At 47.2% G+C, this 16,905-nt stretch overlaps 1 pseudogene; it reads left to right on the forward strand.

Moving 5' to 3' along the window:
* Nucleotides 1-413: 413 nt before the first annotated feature.
* LOC125758639 (uncharacterized) lies at nt 414-1,160 on the forward strand (annotated as a pseudogene).
* Nucleotides 1,161-16,905: the final 15,745 nt, after the last annotated feature.

Below are 16,905 nucleotides of genomic sequence, written 5' to 3' on the forward strand. Positions count from 1 at the left end.
TTACTTTCCAACCAGCCTCTGCAAGTGAGGATGAACCAAGTATGCCATCTGAAGTTCCTGGCACAATACACTCTGATGAAGCTGGTGAAGCTGGTACGTTTTGTACTTTCAAACTTACGTTCTGTGTCTTCATATACCTCTATTGTGGGACAGAGCACTAGTTGTACCTTATTTCTATTTCTTCAATGATTTTGCCACAGAACTAGATGCCCAGGTGAGCACATTGGACCACTGTGTCACTGGCTGGAGACAGCTAATCCCGATTAGCAAAGTAGAAAGTGACAAGGCCATCGCAGTGATGAACGGATTTTGTTGGTTCGAGTTATTCTGCAATGATCAGTCAAGTATTTACGGAAGCACGCGTCTCAGAAACAGCTAGAAGCTTCTTCCTTACTAACGAGGATGCTGTTCTCCTGTGCTACATGAAGCTCTACTATGACACATCATTCAGCTTGCTGGCTGTGCTTTTTGGAATTCACAGAACGACAGTGGCAAATATATTCAAGAAAGCTATCATGATTTTGGCTGGAGTGCTCGAACATTGAATATTTCTGCCAAGCAAAGAAACTGTCACAGCATTTATGACCGTGTATTTCAAAGAGTACCCTGACACAAGGATGGTGCTTGATTGCACTGAGATACCATGTGAAAGGCCGAAGTACCTGAAGTCCAGAATTCTCACATATAGCCTTTACAAGCGCATATTTATGGCAAAAGTGCTAGTAAGCGAAATCCCTGATGGCCTTATCAGTTATGTCAGCGTAACATCAGGTGGCAAAGCCTCGGACTCGTCTATAACTAAAGATACAGGACTACTTGAAAACCTTATTCCAGCTGTTTAAGCAGTTCTGGTAGACAATGGATTTCTAGTTCAAGAACTCTGCAAAGAGAGAGATATCAAAATGATCAGGCCACCCTTTCCGAAACAGTCACAGCTGACTGCAGAAGAAGCAATCATGAACCAGGCAGTTGCAAGGGCCAGGGTCCATGTAGAGCGGGCGATCCAGCGCATGAAACTCTTCAAAATTTTCCGAAACCGTCTGTATCTGGACTTGCCGTATATTGATGCCATCACCACCGTTACTGTGGACACAACTAATATGTCAAAGCCTATATTCAGTGAAAAACGGTTCCTTCGAAATGACGCAACTGCTCTGTAATAATCTCTTGTCCACCCAGTGGTAGCTGTTAAACTCCTTCCTCCTGCTGTTTCATTACCGGGGTTGGCTATTTAATATGTAAATCACTAGACCAGCACGCGCATGTTTTTAGAGCGACTGCTACCTTAGGTTCATTGCACAAACATCACAAAAAATGGGCGACTGCATCTAGTACTATGCTTACTTGACAGTAATAAAATTACAATAGTTAAATCACCTTTTGCAGTAATGAGTAATGTAATAACTTACCTTTGTGGGCAGGTAATTTAGTAACGTATTGAGTTACTCCAAGCAAGTAACTTCAAGAAGACTACTCATACCTTTCCGAATTACTTTTGACTAAAATGTAGCATGTCCACTCCTCTTATGCCATAAAAGATTAACCAAAAACGGAAAAGAAAAATAACAAAGGCAAGTTAATCTGAGTGACACACGTGGGACGGAGGCAGGCCCACAGAAAAGCCACGTAGCCTGTTAGTAATAACAATTGTTGGAGTTTTACATCCCAAAACCATCATATGATTATAAGGGACGTCATAGCGGAGGACTCCAGAAATTTAGACAACTGGGGTTCCTTAACGTGCACCTAAATCTAAGTGCATGGGCCTCTAGCATTTCGCTTCCATTTAAATGCGGCGGCCGTGGCAGGGATTCGATTCCGTGACCTTGGGGTCAGCATTCAAGAACCATAACCACTATGCCACCGCGGCGGGTAAAACGGGCAACTTGGTAGGCTCTGAATGATGTGCCCTTATAGACTGTTAAACTTGAGCTCGCAGCATTAAGTAACGTTCCTGGAAGGCCACGGCCCTCGAAACTCCAGAATGTAAATAAAGTGTAAATGATTTAATGCATGAATTAACGTTTATCAAAATAGTTTCATTACTTTTCAAAAGTGATGTTAATGCAGTGTCATTACATTCAGCCAGTTGTAATTTGCAACATAATTGAATTAACGACTCCATATAGCCGCCGAACCACCGCTGCGGGTAAGAGGTGGTAAACAAACGCGGCTTGAAGCGAGGTCCTGAAATAAGGGCGCGTCGTGTTTGTACACACAGAGCCAAAGGCGGAAAAACAAGGAAGGTGTCCACGGCGTGGCTCTCTCAGGAGTCAACGGCCGCGATGTAACGCATCGCGCGCGCCACCGAAGTCGCATCATCGTCGGCAACCGAGCGAGGTTATACATTACACGCAAGCGAGCGGACGGCTCGTAGGCAACCGAGGTGCCCGCGCTCAGGCCTTTAGAAAAGGAAAGCTGCGCTTCTCGCGAACAGCACATCCACCGAGAGACTATACACGCACAAACACTTTCAGTTCGGCTCGCCTTTAAACGTATGCGCGCACCCTTCTCTCCTCCCCGTGTCCTCACACATACACGTACACCTCATCTCTGCTCTTGACCGTGATATCTCGCGCTCGCATCTGAATGAAAGCGCAAGGATAGCAAAGCGGTAAGAACGCTTTGGAGGGCGAAGAAGAAACAAGTCTGAATAAAAGAGAAAACGCGGGCTCCCCTCGGTAGACAGAGAGAACCAATGCGGCAGCACCCGCAGCACCACTTAAGGAAGGCACGGACGCGTACATACACATCCCGTTCTTGGGGAGCCAGATACCTCGGAGAGGGCGGTGACTTCACCCCGCTCGGCGAGCTTCTCTGCCGCACTTGGCCTCGAGCGCCAATGCAAAGAAGAATCACCGCCACCGGGGGCCCCTGGCGGCGGAGGAGAGCGTTTCGGCCTTCATGACGTAAAAGCGGAGAACGGTTCCTTCTTCTTTTCAAGGGCGCGCATAACGCTTTATTCTACGCTATATTCCTCATGCATTCCTTTGGTTGTTGTTTGCTTTCTTCTTTTGGTATCGGGAAGCACACCATCTAAGCGTTAGTCCGTCCACTCGGCACCGTCTGTCAGCGAGCAGCCGCAAGAACAAGGAAAGAAACGGTCAAAGAACGCAGTAGCAGTGTTGGGAGAGGGAGACAAGGAGGAAGAGTATTAGAGGGGAGAGGGGTGTAAACAGAACATCGCGGTTCCTCGTACGAAGCTCGCAGGGCGTACACGCGACATGCCACTACGGGTGGGCCGCTTATCCGCTACCGTCCGCAGCCACACTTGCGCCTCTCGACCAGCTGGGAGGAGACGCTGTCATTAGGAAAACAGATCGAAAGACAAGGATGTCGATAACATGTGGAGGGGACAGAGATACGGAGATGCCGCAAGAAGCAGCGAAGAGTCATCTTCGCTAGCCGGCCGACGCCTCACTGTCTCTCTCTCTCTCTCTCTCTTTTTCTTTTGTTTTTAAATCTAGAAGACAGTGCGCTTGGCGTGGAAGAGCCGAGAGCTGTGGGACACGCATTACCAAGAAATAATCGTGCACTGCACTTTCTGTACCCGGCTTCAGGGGAAAATAAACGCGGCTCCGAAAGCGGGCCCTTGCACGCGCTGGACACTTTCGGCCGAACGGACGAAAAAAAAAAAAAAACGAAAGCTCCACACGTGGTTTGTCCGCACGCTTACCAAGAGATAGCAACGAGTCCGGCTGTACGGGACTGCCAGAGATGAGCAAGAACCTTCGCAGTATACCAGGCTGACCGCACTTACAAACGAGACCAGTAGCCAGGCAGCGAGAATCTCGCCAACGGGACGACGAACCGATGACGACGACGACGTCCCGTGGCTGAGTTTTTTTTAGGACTATTTTTAGCGACCAGTTCAGGCCTCCTGTACGCCCGCGTTACTGCTATTTTCTTACGCGTGTTCTTACGCATTACGGCCGCAAGCGCGTGCAGGGAGGTGAAGGACGGGGGAGGGGGGGGGGGGAGGAGGCAGTCGCCGCGGTGCACTCGCTCTTCGATGCGCTTTCGCCGAATAGAAGGGTCATCAATAAGCGATGCAATCTCGACAGCGCGCACGTGCTGGCTTTGCGAACGCGCGGAGAAGCGAAGCCCTACGGCAAAATGTCCGTGCGAGTGCGCCAGCGCGGAGTCGTCCGGTTTGCGAACGATGACGACGAAGCTCACTGGCAGCTCGTCGAACAATAGGTCGTCGCTCGTCGTGGTCTCCTCAAACAAGCTCCGAGCGGTCAGTGTCTCGGTCCAGGCGCCAAAAAAAGGTGAATAGAATGAAACAACAGAAAAGATAAACCTCAACCAATGCGGCGGGCAGACGCTTGACATTCACTTGACCTCGTTTCCAAAAGTTCGAAGAGGATATACCTATCTCGAGCGATCGTTTTGGACGCCGCCGTGCTTTCTTTGGACAGTTTTGCTTGCTTCTCCTATACTGTATAGAGGCCAAGCATGCGCTGTTCGCGTGCTCCGCAACATTCAATGCCGCGTAAAATGAGGAGGAGGGAGGGGACTCGATCGTCGCGTCGTCGACTCTGCCAGAGCCTCTCGATTTTATCGCGTCCCGAAGGTAAACCATCAGAAGAATGGAGCCTTTGTATATACACCGACGAAACAGGCTTTCGAGCCTGCGCGAATATAATGCCATTATGGCAAGACACACGAAGAGCGAGGCTTTGCCTTACAGTTGAAAAGGGGCCCGTGCGAGCGAGATTAAGATCAGTCTAATGGGATGAATTACGCGAGAGTCTCGGCGGGCAGCGCCTTCTGCTGTGCGGTGTAGCTACACGAAAGCCGTAATTTGCGCCGTCGGAACGTGGCACGCGATATTATATTAACTCAGAGAGCCGTTCGAAGGCTGCGTGCTGCACATTTCGTTAGACAAAAGTTCTCATTATTCTTCTTTTTTCGTGCTTCGAGATGCTTTGAAGTACCTGAATGCGCAACCGTGTGTAAAGGTAAACCGCGACGAACGAGTTTTCCTCATTTTGTTAAATTATTCGCCCGAGCATGTGTGGCCGTTTTGAACGCTCAAAACGCTAGAGGGAGTTGGACTGTGCTCTGTAATGAGCTACAATGAAAAGTGTTGGTGGGCGTCTGATCGGCCCTCATTAAGGCCGGACAGGCTTACGAAATTGAGAGACGGGTCTAATCTAGGCAACTATAGGCGTGAAATCGGTTTCTACAAAGAGATTCATTGCGATGGTTGTTATAAGCTCTAGCGGCTCAACCACAGCATTGTGCCTGTCATGATGTTCATAATGTCTTCATGCCATCAATAAAGCTGTCGATGTCTCACTCCAGCGCTTTCTTTAAATCTTTAGAAGATCATTTATCTATTATAACTGTAATTCGTGTTGTGCCTATTACCCCTAGTTATGTTGCGTGGTGCGGTATTATGTAATCCTTTATTGTTCATGTCATAGCATCATTATGGTGCGTCGTTGCACTGGATATTAAACTGCGTTTACTTTTTTGTTTCTTTTTCAAGACACTACTACCCCGTCTTCTCAATGCCGTGTTTTTGAGCATGCAGAAACTTTGTTTACCTACCATGTTACTCATACCCTTAACAAAATATGATTCACAGGACCATCAGAGCTTAAGTACGTTGAAACAAACAAAAATAAATTATTATAGTACCAGTTTCGCCGGCTACTTCGCATTACCTTCTTCGCATTGTAATGTAAAGAAGTGGATAGAACGTCATCTGTTTTGACGCCTGCTTTTTCTAAAAGATGTTGAGACTTCATTAATCCACATCGTCGAGCCACAGGCCAGTGAAACCACCACGGCTCTTACTGCGCCGCACTATAGGGCGTTAATCAACACTTCAGCATCCAAGAAATTATTAAAAAAAAGAGGATCTTCGCTAGTAAATAAAATTTACTCAGAAAATCAAAAAATTGACACCGTATACACATGAAAATTAATTAGCCTTGAATTACGCCCCTATTTTAAAATTTTATTTCGGGTACGCGATCAGCTCAGATGTCTCATTACACGCATTATTCTGCTGGTCGTATATTCCTTATGTATGTGCGAACCAGTATTTATATTAACGCTGTGATTCCGCTGAAAAACACAAAAACCGTAAGCGTTGGCACAATATACGACATCAGCGGAAAGGGCGAGGAGGGAGGGGGAGGCAGAGAAGGTGAGTTATATTCGGTTCGGATTTGAATGTGCACTAGCCATCAGCTGCCAGTCGTGACTGATTTGACTCCTGTTATGCTATATGTTGAGAAGGCATGGAGACCTAATGCTATCGCGCATGTATCTTCGTCGCTATTGCAGGGGTTTTCTTCGCGTAAGCTGTGTTCGGGTTGTTGGATGCTGAAACAGCAAACGTCAGATTCGCCATATACCTTTCCTTTAACAGCCTACGCATTCTAGCTTGGCCTGACGTTCGTTTCACCTCGCTTCAGAATTATGCGACAGAGCACGGATGCTGGCCAGTACAATCGAATAAAGCAATGACGCAAATGATAGCAGTCTCTATGATGTTCAAAAGGACAGACTGATGGGCTAGTTGGTATTGCATAACTCACAACAATAGCGCAAAGAATCACACGGGCGGCGACAGGTGAAGACGGGACGCAGCGCTGTGTCCCGTGTTTACCTGTCGCCGTCCGTGTGATTTTTTGCGCTACTGTTCTGATCCATGATCTTGATCTCAGATAACAGTCTTAGTGACCTTATCCGTGGTCACGTGAAATGGGGCCATAGTTGCGTGCTTGAAGATCGGTGCCGTTTGTCTTTGGTGAGAGAGAGAAAATAAGTTAAAGACAGGGAGCTCAACTAGACCACAACATCCCTTTGCTACCCTGCGTGCGAAGGAGAAGGGAGGCTAAACATTAAAGAAAAGAAAGAAGTGTGCCCAAGACCATCACCGAGTCCAAACACATGCACGAAGTAAATAACCCGCAAGGATTTTCCATACTCACATGAAGCCGTTTGTTTTACCTTTATTGTATGGAAACTCGATCCTACAGTGTGCGCTGGCTGTTTCAATGGCGATCACATTCATCTTGGATTGTTAGTTCGCTAAGGCCTTGCGTTTATTGTATTAATTGGTGTACCACGAACAGAAGAAACACTTTTGTACCACCTGGGGGCGTGGCTCAGCGTGGTATTTACGAATGCATATCACTTCAGCATTGTAATAACAGAAAGTCCTGCTTACGACACCTGCGGGCGCGAAGAGACGAGATCAGGCACCTTCTCCGTGACTCTTCTCGTTACAGTGCAGCAAGAAAGACCCTCTGGACTGTGCTCGATAAACAGTACGATCACCTTTTGATGGTGGACAGAGTCCCCGCAGCTTAGCCTAGATCTTATTGTTTGGATCTTAGAGCCGTAAGTACGTCACTGCAACATTTAAGAACTTGTCGGCTGTTCGACAGGCTGGGAGATATGCATCGCGCTGCACCGCTACACCCGCCGTGTTTTCTGTGTTTTCTTTACGCCTCTTCTCTCTCTATCACCATTTACTCACCATATCCCATTTTGCAGCGCAGGATATACGGCAGGCGTTTATACACTGATTAACCTTGGTACCTTCAGCTCTCTTTTTTTCCTCGTCCTCCTACTACTCCTTCATACACGAAATACGACATCTTACTTTGAACAGAAAAAGTGGAATGCTGTTTCCTTAAAGATGGTGAAGACAGAATCAGTGCAGAAGCTGACAGCTATATGAGGTATGGAGTGCAGAGACCGCAGGCGTTAGAGGCACTGACGTGGCGCTTTGTAGATTCGAGCTCTCTGCACATTCCTTGCACCCGTTAGTGACGCTTCGCCTCCCATCAGGGTCGTCGTGGCGCTAATCTATACGTTTCTGAGTTCTGTTCAGACGGGCGTGGCACTTATGAATGTCTATATGGTCTTCGCGCTTCTGCAGTCCACAGCTCCACTTTGCCCATAACGTACGTTGAAGTATTCTGGCGGTCGCACGTCGAATCTACACAGATACTGCTTTCAGTTTCGTAGCACGAAGGTGAAGTCGTACTTGCAAAGCATTTTGAGCATAAGCAGACACGTAGATCAAAGAGGACGTCGACGCCACGGTGCGCTAACCTCAGAGGATTGTTTCTCGCCTTTAGTGCACTTCCATATGATTTTGTTGGTATAGACAGGATATTGGAACAGTGAGATGTAGTTTCTGTGGAGTGCATACTGTTACACGGAACACGCCAGCAGTTCTTGAGCTTGTGCTAGATGCAAGGGCGCAGCCAGAAATTTTTTTCCGGGGGGGGGGGGGGGGGGGTCACACCCTTGATTTGATGTGCGGGCCGGGCAGGCAGATGTGGTCAAGTGTCATTTTGGGCTCTGTATACCATAGCAAAAAAAAAAAAAAAAATTGGCGGGGGGACGGTGGGCACGGGCCTGGTGTGCCCCCTCCCCCCCCCCCCCTCATGGTTACGCCACTGGCTAGATGTACAGTCCCGTTTTCGAGGCAGCGCACTTTGCCTCTTCTCAGAAGAGAAAATAGAAATTGTTGCTTTTGAATAAATTTAATTCGGTGCGGGGAAACTGAGCATTTTCACTTCATTTGGCGCGACGGCGTGTCCGTGGAAGGGCCAAGAATCTGTGTAAGAAGCTTAATTTGAGTCCGTACGGCCTATTCGCAGAAGCAAGCTCGTGAAGTGACGCCCAATAGAAATTTAGGTGTCCATTTGCGAGGAGAGACGTTGGCGTTTACGCTCATACAGTCAGTTAAACCTGTCACACACGATGTCAAATTCACTCACACAAAAATCATTTACGGGGTCTAAATGAGACCAGCAACTGTTTGGAAGGCTGTAATCTCAGGTAGCACAGCTAAGATTCCGGTCGTTGTGACAGTACTTGAACGTCGTGCTGTTGGAGTTGTGTTGGGTTGAGCGAACCTACAGTATCTTTCAAAACAGACATTAAGCTCCTAAGGTGACTTTGGGTAGGCTGAACCACAGTTTCCTGCAATATTTAGGGAACTGTGGCACCGCGATGAGCCACAATGGGAATTATGGGCCGTACATTAATTTGCCTATATAGTCTTCGTGCTTGTGGCTTCGAACACACTTGTGGCTTTGTTTATTGTTGTTTCTTGGCTTTTGTTTAGGATACAAGAATGGCTCGTTGTGAACCTCGTGAGCTAGTTTGAATTGGTCAGTCAAATTCGAGTTGAATTGTTGGTGAAGTGGGAGTGCTGAACTTTTGCTGAACTTCGTCTTGCGACAAAGCGGATGCAGGTCAAATGGAACCGAAAGAACGATGCTTAGACGAATCCATGTACACAAATCATTTCCGTGCTGGCTGAGACGCCATGCGTTGCAGCTTCCTTAGATACTAGCGCCAGATTTGTCTCTATTATAAAACTCTGTAAGAGCTGAACGTGATTTATTATGCAAGGATGTATTATCATGCTTCATGAAAGATTGCATAAACCACATGGGAGGCTTTCATTGGAGAACCATTGTGCTGAATTGCACTTCTTGGCACGCAGCTGCAGCTTCGCAAGGAACCCCAGCGTGCGCCTCGCTACAAGAGTATCGTAAATAGAGAGCGTTCTGCGCACTAGTTTTGAAGCTGTGCGACAAATTGCGCGCATCTTTCCAGATGCGGCATCCGCCACTGAATAAGGTCTACGGGAGCCTCAATTCCTGGGCTGGATTTCGCATCATGAGATCTTTTACGGGCAGCCATTCGCCAAGTGAGATTTGTCTGAGCTCCCTACCGAGCGCCTAATTCGGAGTACACTAAGCAGTATAGGCTAAACCATACTATTTTTCTCCAGGTACTGAAGGAAGGAAACGGAGAGAGAGAGAAAAGGCAGGGCTTTTAACTATTTTAGCGTAACCGGTGTGCTATCCTACAGTGGTGAAAGGGATGGGGGAGTTTCAATGTTAGAAGAGTGGAAAAAGTTAGAGAGAGAGAGTGCACACACGCGCACACACACACGCACGCACACACATCGTCACGGTCCGTCAGACCAGACAGTGAATGATCCTGAAAAACACCACAACCACTGTCACTTGGTCTCAAAATCAGTCAAAAATAGGGATATACCGGAAGCTTAAGCGACCACCTCAAGAGGGTCAAGTCTCGATGCGGAAACGCTTGGCGATTCGCTGTCCAACGTGCGATTTACAATTCAGCCGAGAGATCGTTTCCTTTTCGCGATATCTTCGCCCTTAGAGTAAACGCGGTTCCTGTACGTGCCGTGTGTTCGGATGACTGGGCACGGGTAGGATACAGGAGACCGTCGCCCGCTTTGGTAGCGGCAACGGCGCGATGTTAAGGTATTCGATGGCGCTGCGCAATCAGTCAAAGTGGCGGAAAGAAATTCCCCCAGTGGAGTCACGACTTTCTTCCAACTTGAGGACCAAACGCTGCCGTTCTGGAACGGGCCGCAGGTATGGAGGAAAGCGAGCGCGTTCGGCTTTGCCGTGTGGCGCGTCGGACGGCACATCCGCAGCGAGATTCCTTTGCTGGGTAAGCAGCATGTAGGCAGGCAGGAAGGCTGGTAGGTCGACAGCTCTCCTCTCGGCGCTTACTCAGGAAGAAACAAAGGCCTCCGCACGTGACACAGCGAAAGCGCGTACGCCAGAAGCATCCGCCGCAGAAGCGTCCTGTTCCGGCTCGCAGCTGTTGTGCGTGACTAGCGCTGCAGCACGACGCGCACATAGGCACGCCGGGAGCGTGCCTATGCGTGCCAAACTTTAGTGCAGCATTTTCACAGATTGTATCACGCGAGCACACTGGGCTGACGCTTGCCTTGAACAAATGCGTGGTTTACGAACATATAAATATTGAAGCTTTAGCACTTATATCCCTGGCACTTTAGTCTACTTTTCATCATGCCTTACTTTTTTTTGCGCGTGATATTTTTGTATTTTTGCACTAAAGAGGTCTCCCACCTCAGGCTGATACCGGGCCTTATTCGGGACACTGTTTAGAGCAATAAACGTTTATTTCCTCTTTTCCCGTTGCTTTTCTTGTTTCATTGAAGCTTTAAGGAGGCGAGAGGGATAAATGATTAATGTAGATGAGGTATTAAGGGTAATGGGTAAGGAAACACTTGGAGTACACTTGAGCTTCGCCTTCAAGAGTAGATTGCGAAAGCGCAATCGGGCCCCGTGCGCATCGTCTTCTCAACTGCTACCCTGGCTTCGGTTCTCGGTGCATGCCTCAACCGTGCTGCAAGGAAATGAACGTCTCTCTGTGCGCGTGACATTGGCCATTTCAAACCATTCTAGAACGCCTACTGCAAGTACAGTTGCGCAGTGCCCACTACGCCATGATTCTTTCTTTTGCGAATCAGCGAAGGGCCCACTACGCGTCCGTAAGGAAACACGCGAACCCCCGCAGCAGCTCACTTTGTTGATGCTTTTGCGGATGATGATGAATAAATATGTCTGAGCGCTTTGTAATGGGTGGGCCTTTAAAACACCCACTCATTGCGCAATTCACATGGTTTGACGCCTGGCGTGATTCTACGCTTTTTCCACGCAGTGTTACAAGCGTTAAGATCCTCCGACTACATGACATTGATGTAGTGTTTTTTTCTTCCAAAGCTGTTAGTAATGGCGTGACTCTGTGGTAGAACACCTGATTGCTACGCAGGTGGCCTGCGTTCGATTTTCACTCGAACCAACAATTTTTATTATTTATTTTATTTGCATCTTTCTCGATTTTTCGGTCATGGAAAATGCTGATTTTTCGCTCACAACCAACGGCGCCGACGCCGGAATTTCTGGGAAACGAGCTTTTTAACGCTCTCGCATTAAAAAATATCGCCCTGCATGCGGTTTACTGACGAGAATCATGTTTAAGCTTGCATGGGTGGTTTTAAGCGAAAACATGCTTCCTCAAACAATGCGTCGTATCACTCGATTGGTAATGAGTTCGCACTGTCCCGAATTGGCCACGCTTTAAAGTCCACTCTCCGGGCAAGGAGAATTGATACGGGTTATACGGAAGTTATGACGAACGTATATTTGCGTCTGAACACAAACAAAATCGTTGTTCGCGTCAAGCTGTTTTCTATAAGGCGACCTTGCGCGGGTTTTAAGCGAGCCCACTGGGGACAAATATGCGTCACAATTAAGTCAGGGTAAACGATGATGTTCTCAGCGACAAGTCGCGACAATTCATTGTAAATATTGCGCGCAAGAACTTATCGATACGCCCAAAAGACCTGTCACTCCTATATAAGGTGTCATTCTGTAAGAATCCATTGAGAGGGCTGTCCATTTCGGCGAGTGCCGGTTAGATCGAACTTGAGAACCGGCGTAAATAGTTACCGTCTATGCTATATAGAGTTCCGTCGAATCAGCGTGCGCTAAAGTAGTCCTTGCACTCAGTAGACTCATACAGAATAGCACACCCGACTTCTTTTGGTCTACTATGCTCTACGGTGCAGCGTTAAGCACCGTTCAGTTTTCGAGTCTATCAACGTGGGAAGGACATGGCTAGAAGAGGTAATTGTGCGCATACTCCTGCCCGGTCCGCATGTTCCGGCTGCCGCGTGCCTTCTCTACTGCTGCACAGAATTAGCGCGAAGCAATGTAACGCGGACACGGTTTCGGTCTACAGCGGTATGTCCGCGCACGCTTATAGGAAGTGTGCCTCGCGTCAGTTGGTCGTAACACCACCACGCGTGTTCCGTGCGAGAAGGGCTTGTGACAATAAGTGGCGCACGGCGGCAACTGTAGACGCGCCAAGGAAGGGAAACTAAACAACGTCATTTCCGCGCTTTCTGCACGTAACGAGCCACGCGAGGCTAACGATTGACCCCCGCACGACACTGCGCGTACCTATGTTTGCTGGTCAGAGGTCGGCACCGTGTAAAAAGACGTCGTTGAGGGGCCGTGCTCATTTTCGTGGCTGCTGGATTGCACGCCCTTGGTGAAAGTTCACACGACAAAGGCCTAGTTGTAATTAGGAGAGAGTTCAAAAAAAGAGAAAAGAAAACAAAAGAAAACAAGCATTCAAGAAGGGAATTGGAGACAGTTTACGTACCTGGAAAATAAAAAAACAAACACGCGCTCACGCAAAACTAGGCTCCCGGCATTCGCCTACTTGACGGCTGTAAATCTCTCCTCCTTTCTCCTTTTCTAGACTAAGCTGTGAACCAGCTGTTGAAGGACGGGAGACGGTAAAAAATCACACCATCTCCCGCTAAAGGGGACCATGAGGCGATGCGAAGCAGCGTTTCGGCATGCCGAGCCCGCGTTTCATAGGGGGAGTGGAGAGGGGAAAGGGGGAGAGGTGTGTGTGTGTGTGTGTGTGTGTGTGTGTGTGTGTGTGTGTGTGTGTGTGTGTGTGTGTGCGTGTGCGCGCGTGTGTGTGTGTGTATGTGTGTGTGTGTGTGTGCGTGTGTGCGTGTGCGTGTGTGTGTGTGTGTGTGTGTGTGTGTGTGTGTGTGTGTGTGTGTGTGTGTGTGTGTGTGTGTGTGTGTGTGTGTGTGTGTGTGTGTGTGTGTGTGTGTGTGTGTGTGTCAAGGGCAACAACATGTTGCCAATCCTGCCTTGCTAGTGTCTGACGTGGGCGATTCAATCTATTCTTCTTCCGCAAGTTTGTTTCTCTGGACCCGAGTCCATGTGACCGACTGGCTGTGGCAAACATGTCCTTGAACTGAATCTGCAATGACCTAACAGCCCCACGATCCTCGTTCTCTTTCAAGGTACTCGATGTGTGTAATTTATGAATGCCTCAACATTGTACAGCTCACAGCAGAAGAATAGCGTCTGCATGATCAGGAAGCTTGCGGGAACACATATGATAACTCGAAGTGCGTATAAGCGCGGCTTCCTAGACGAAGCAGCACGCGCATAATATTGGAATGCATCTTGTGGTCTGTAATCTTGAGCCGAACAGCAACCCAATATTGTGGCCTGCCCAGAGTCGGAAGAAATTTTTTAAGCCAGTTTGCATCATATATCGTTATAAATAGAAGTCAAATACCTGCCATGATAGTTTGAACGATATAGCTTCTAAGGCTATATGATAAATTAGAACTTCTTGTTCTACACACATGAGCACCTCCGTATCAGATATACGCAGGCGTATTGCATCTTCCATGCTTTTATGTGGATAGCCGCTGGGTCCTTATTTTCTTTTTCCTTTTTTTACGAACAAGAGGGAGACAGTTGGGTAAATTCGAGCCATGCAAGCATTCTTAGCGGGAAAACCCTGCGAATATAAAGTGGCATGTACGGAAGTTCTTTTCCCGATTGTGAGAAACGCCAATAAACAAACGAACCATATTGAGTTCGACCTTCTCTTCCGAACGTGCGCGGAGTACTCTGCTACCGAAACGGAAGCCTCCCGTATACCCTCCTACACTCGGAAAAAAGAGTCGTTTAAAAAATAAATATGACAAAAGGGGTATAGGGGGAGAGGTAAAGGAGGGGGGGGAGTTCTCGGAGGATAAGCATCGATTGAACTATATGTACTGCCCGCCTGCCGCAAATACATACTGCATAGATTGTTTTGTCCCATTTGGTTTCACAGCATTCGCAAGAGTAGAAGAAGCAATAGTTAATAAAGTTCACAAACAAACGAGCAGTTGAAAGGATTTCTTTTTTTCTCTCTCTCTCTTTCAAGGGAGTTCTCTTCTCAGCGTCGTTAACCCAGATCTCCGAATGTCAAGAGATATTTCGCAGAAACTGAGGGCACTTCATTAAGGATCGGTCACTGTACGCTATCTTCATTTTTTTTTCAGTTCGTTATGCATAAACTAACATGTGTCGGAATGTATAGTATTCGGTAACGTGCTTCGCTGACAGAAAGAGAGGGAGTGGGAGGTACAAACTTTAGTGATATGGTGGACTCTGGAGATGTTAGCCAAGTTGAACCGACTCGCGTGAGTGCTTCAAGTTTCGGGTTATAACTATGCCACGCAGGGTGTTTCAAGAAATGTGTTTGAATGTCCTCAAAAGCAAAGGAAAGGCGACATTTTCTCTCTGCCTTCATAATTATAGTTTTATAAAACGGCAGGCATGATGAGTTGAGTACAGACATCAATTACGGCATTAATTAGATAAATTAAGTGAATTAACTTTTAATTAGTGGAGACAGGCGGTCGGGTCAAATGGAAGAATTGAAGTCCTTCCTGCGAGGAGCCCATTGCCGCTCTGAGATTTCCGAAAAGCGGCCGCCGGTAATTTTACCAGCTTAGAATGGTTTGAAGCGTGATTCATGAGCGGCTTCCCAGCCCGAGGTGAGAAGGTCCAACACACGTCGTCTGATCGAAAATCTAGCTTCATATCTAGAAACTTAAGCTTATTTTCCACTGTATACCTAAGAAGTTAAAGTTCACCTTTTGCCGTGTGAATTAAAAGCCTCTGCCCCCTCCTTCTGAATTCGTCCTTGTGAACTTCACAGCCTAAATTTAAGTAATCATCGACATATCTATAGACCTTGTAGACTACACCTTCTAGAAGCTTTGCCAGATCTCTGTCTATGCTGCTCAGAAGGATGCTAATAAGAATCGGAACTACCTTCGACCCGATGCATATCATATTGCATTTGCCTGTATGTACGTTCTATCGCAGAATCCCGCGTGAGTGTTTTCTAAATAAAAGGGCAGTAATTCAAGGTAAGACTCAATAGCCATCCCGCGCGTGTTGCGAAACGTCACCTCATCATTATCTTCCGTGATGGAATCTTTTACGCAGTACATGAATGGCGCATGCGGCAACGAGTATAACGCAAGTCTTGAACATGCATGCTAATTTCTGCTTATGAACTATGCTTCAAACCATTCTAAGTTGATCAAGAATGGCATAATCACTCATTGTCTTCGGTCCGCGCAGTTAAAGTCATGTTTTCACACTTCAGATAATGCATTTCATGAACAAGTTGCTCGACTGCGAGACGCTGGGTACCTGCTCGCTGTGTGCAGGATTCATGCAGCAGGCTAATGAAAAAGCTTATACAATTTTCCAGTTCGACACGACCACTTGTTTTGACTAATTAAAAAGCTAATTCGTTGGATTTCCCTAAATACTGCCGTAACTGATGTCTGTAGTCGTCTTAATATACCTGCCACTGCAGAAAAAGTAATTATGAAAGCAGCGAGCAAACATCGCATTTACAAATGCCCGATATACAATGGTCTCATAGACGCAAGAATAGCGCATATAGCCAATGGTGAAACAAAACAACACACGCTTCTTACACAGGACAACGCTATCGATCTAGGAAGTCGCGAGTAATAAGTTCAGTCGTAACTCATCTTCTGATACTGCTGGGACTTCCGTAATTTTAGGCATTCACTTTACGAATGGATAAATATTTCGAAGCAGTCAGGAGTTGCGGTTTGTAGACGTCATGCCGAAGTGCGTATTTTTTCCCTCTCATGCCACAGCAAAGTTATATCTAATGATGCGATGTATTTCAAAGCGCGAACCGACAGTTATGCGTGTACAACTGCTACAGGGCGAATGCAAGGAAAGAATATGACTTTTAAGGGCTCGTTTCTTAGTAGACACAATATCAATGAGAACTAACAGACAATAATGCCTCTTTGGCATTATAATCCTCTTTGGCATTATTGTCTGTTAGTTCTCATTAATATTGTGTCTACTAAGAAACAAGCCCTTAAAAGACATATTCTTTCCTTCATTCATAGCGAGGGTCTCGTTCTGGCAGACTTGATGCCTTCAGGTAGTATGCGAGGGATTATTGGTCAGCTGCCAGCTCGTAAAAAAGATCACGTGCTACGTGACGCCAACAGGCAGAAAAAGAGTGTTCCACACTCGCCGCCTTGGCTGTGACTGGCCCTGACTAACACTCCTAGGTTTAAATGTACATATATACCCCATAAAGTGGACGGGAGAATGACCGCCGCCGTAGCTCAGTGGTAGAGCATTGGACGCGTTATTCGAAGGCCGCAGGTTCGATCCCTGC

Source organism: Rhipicephalus sanguineus, chromosome 5 (genome assembly GCF_013339695.2).
Source record: "Rhipicephalus sanguineus isolate Rsan-2018 chromosome 5, BIME_Rsan_1.4, whole genome shotgun sequence".
Lineage (NCBI taxonomy): Eukaryota > Metazoa > Arthropoda > Arachnida > Ixodida > Ixodidae > Rhipicephalus > Rhipicephalus sanguineus.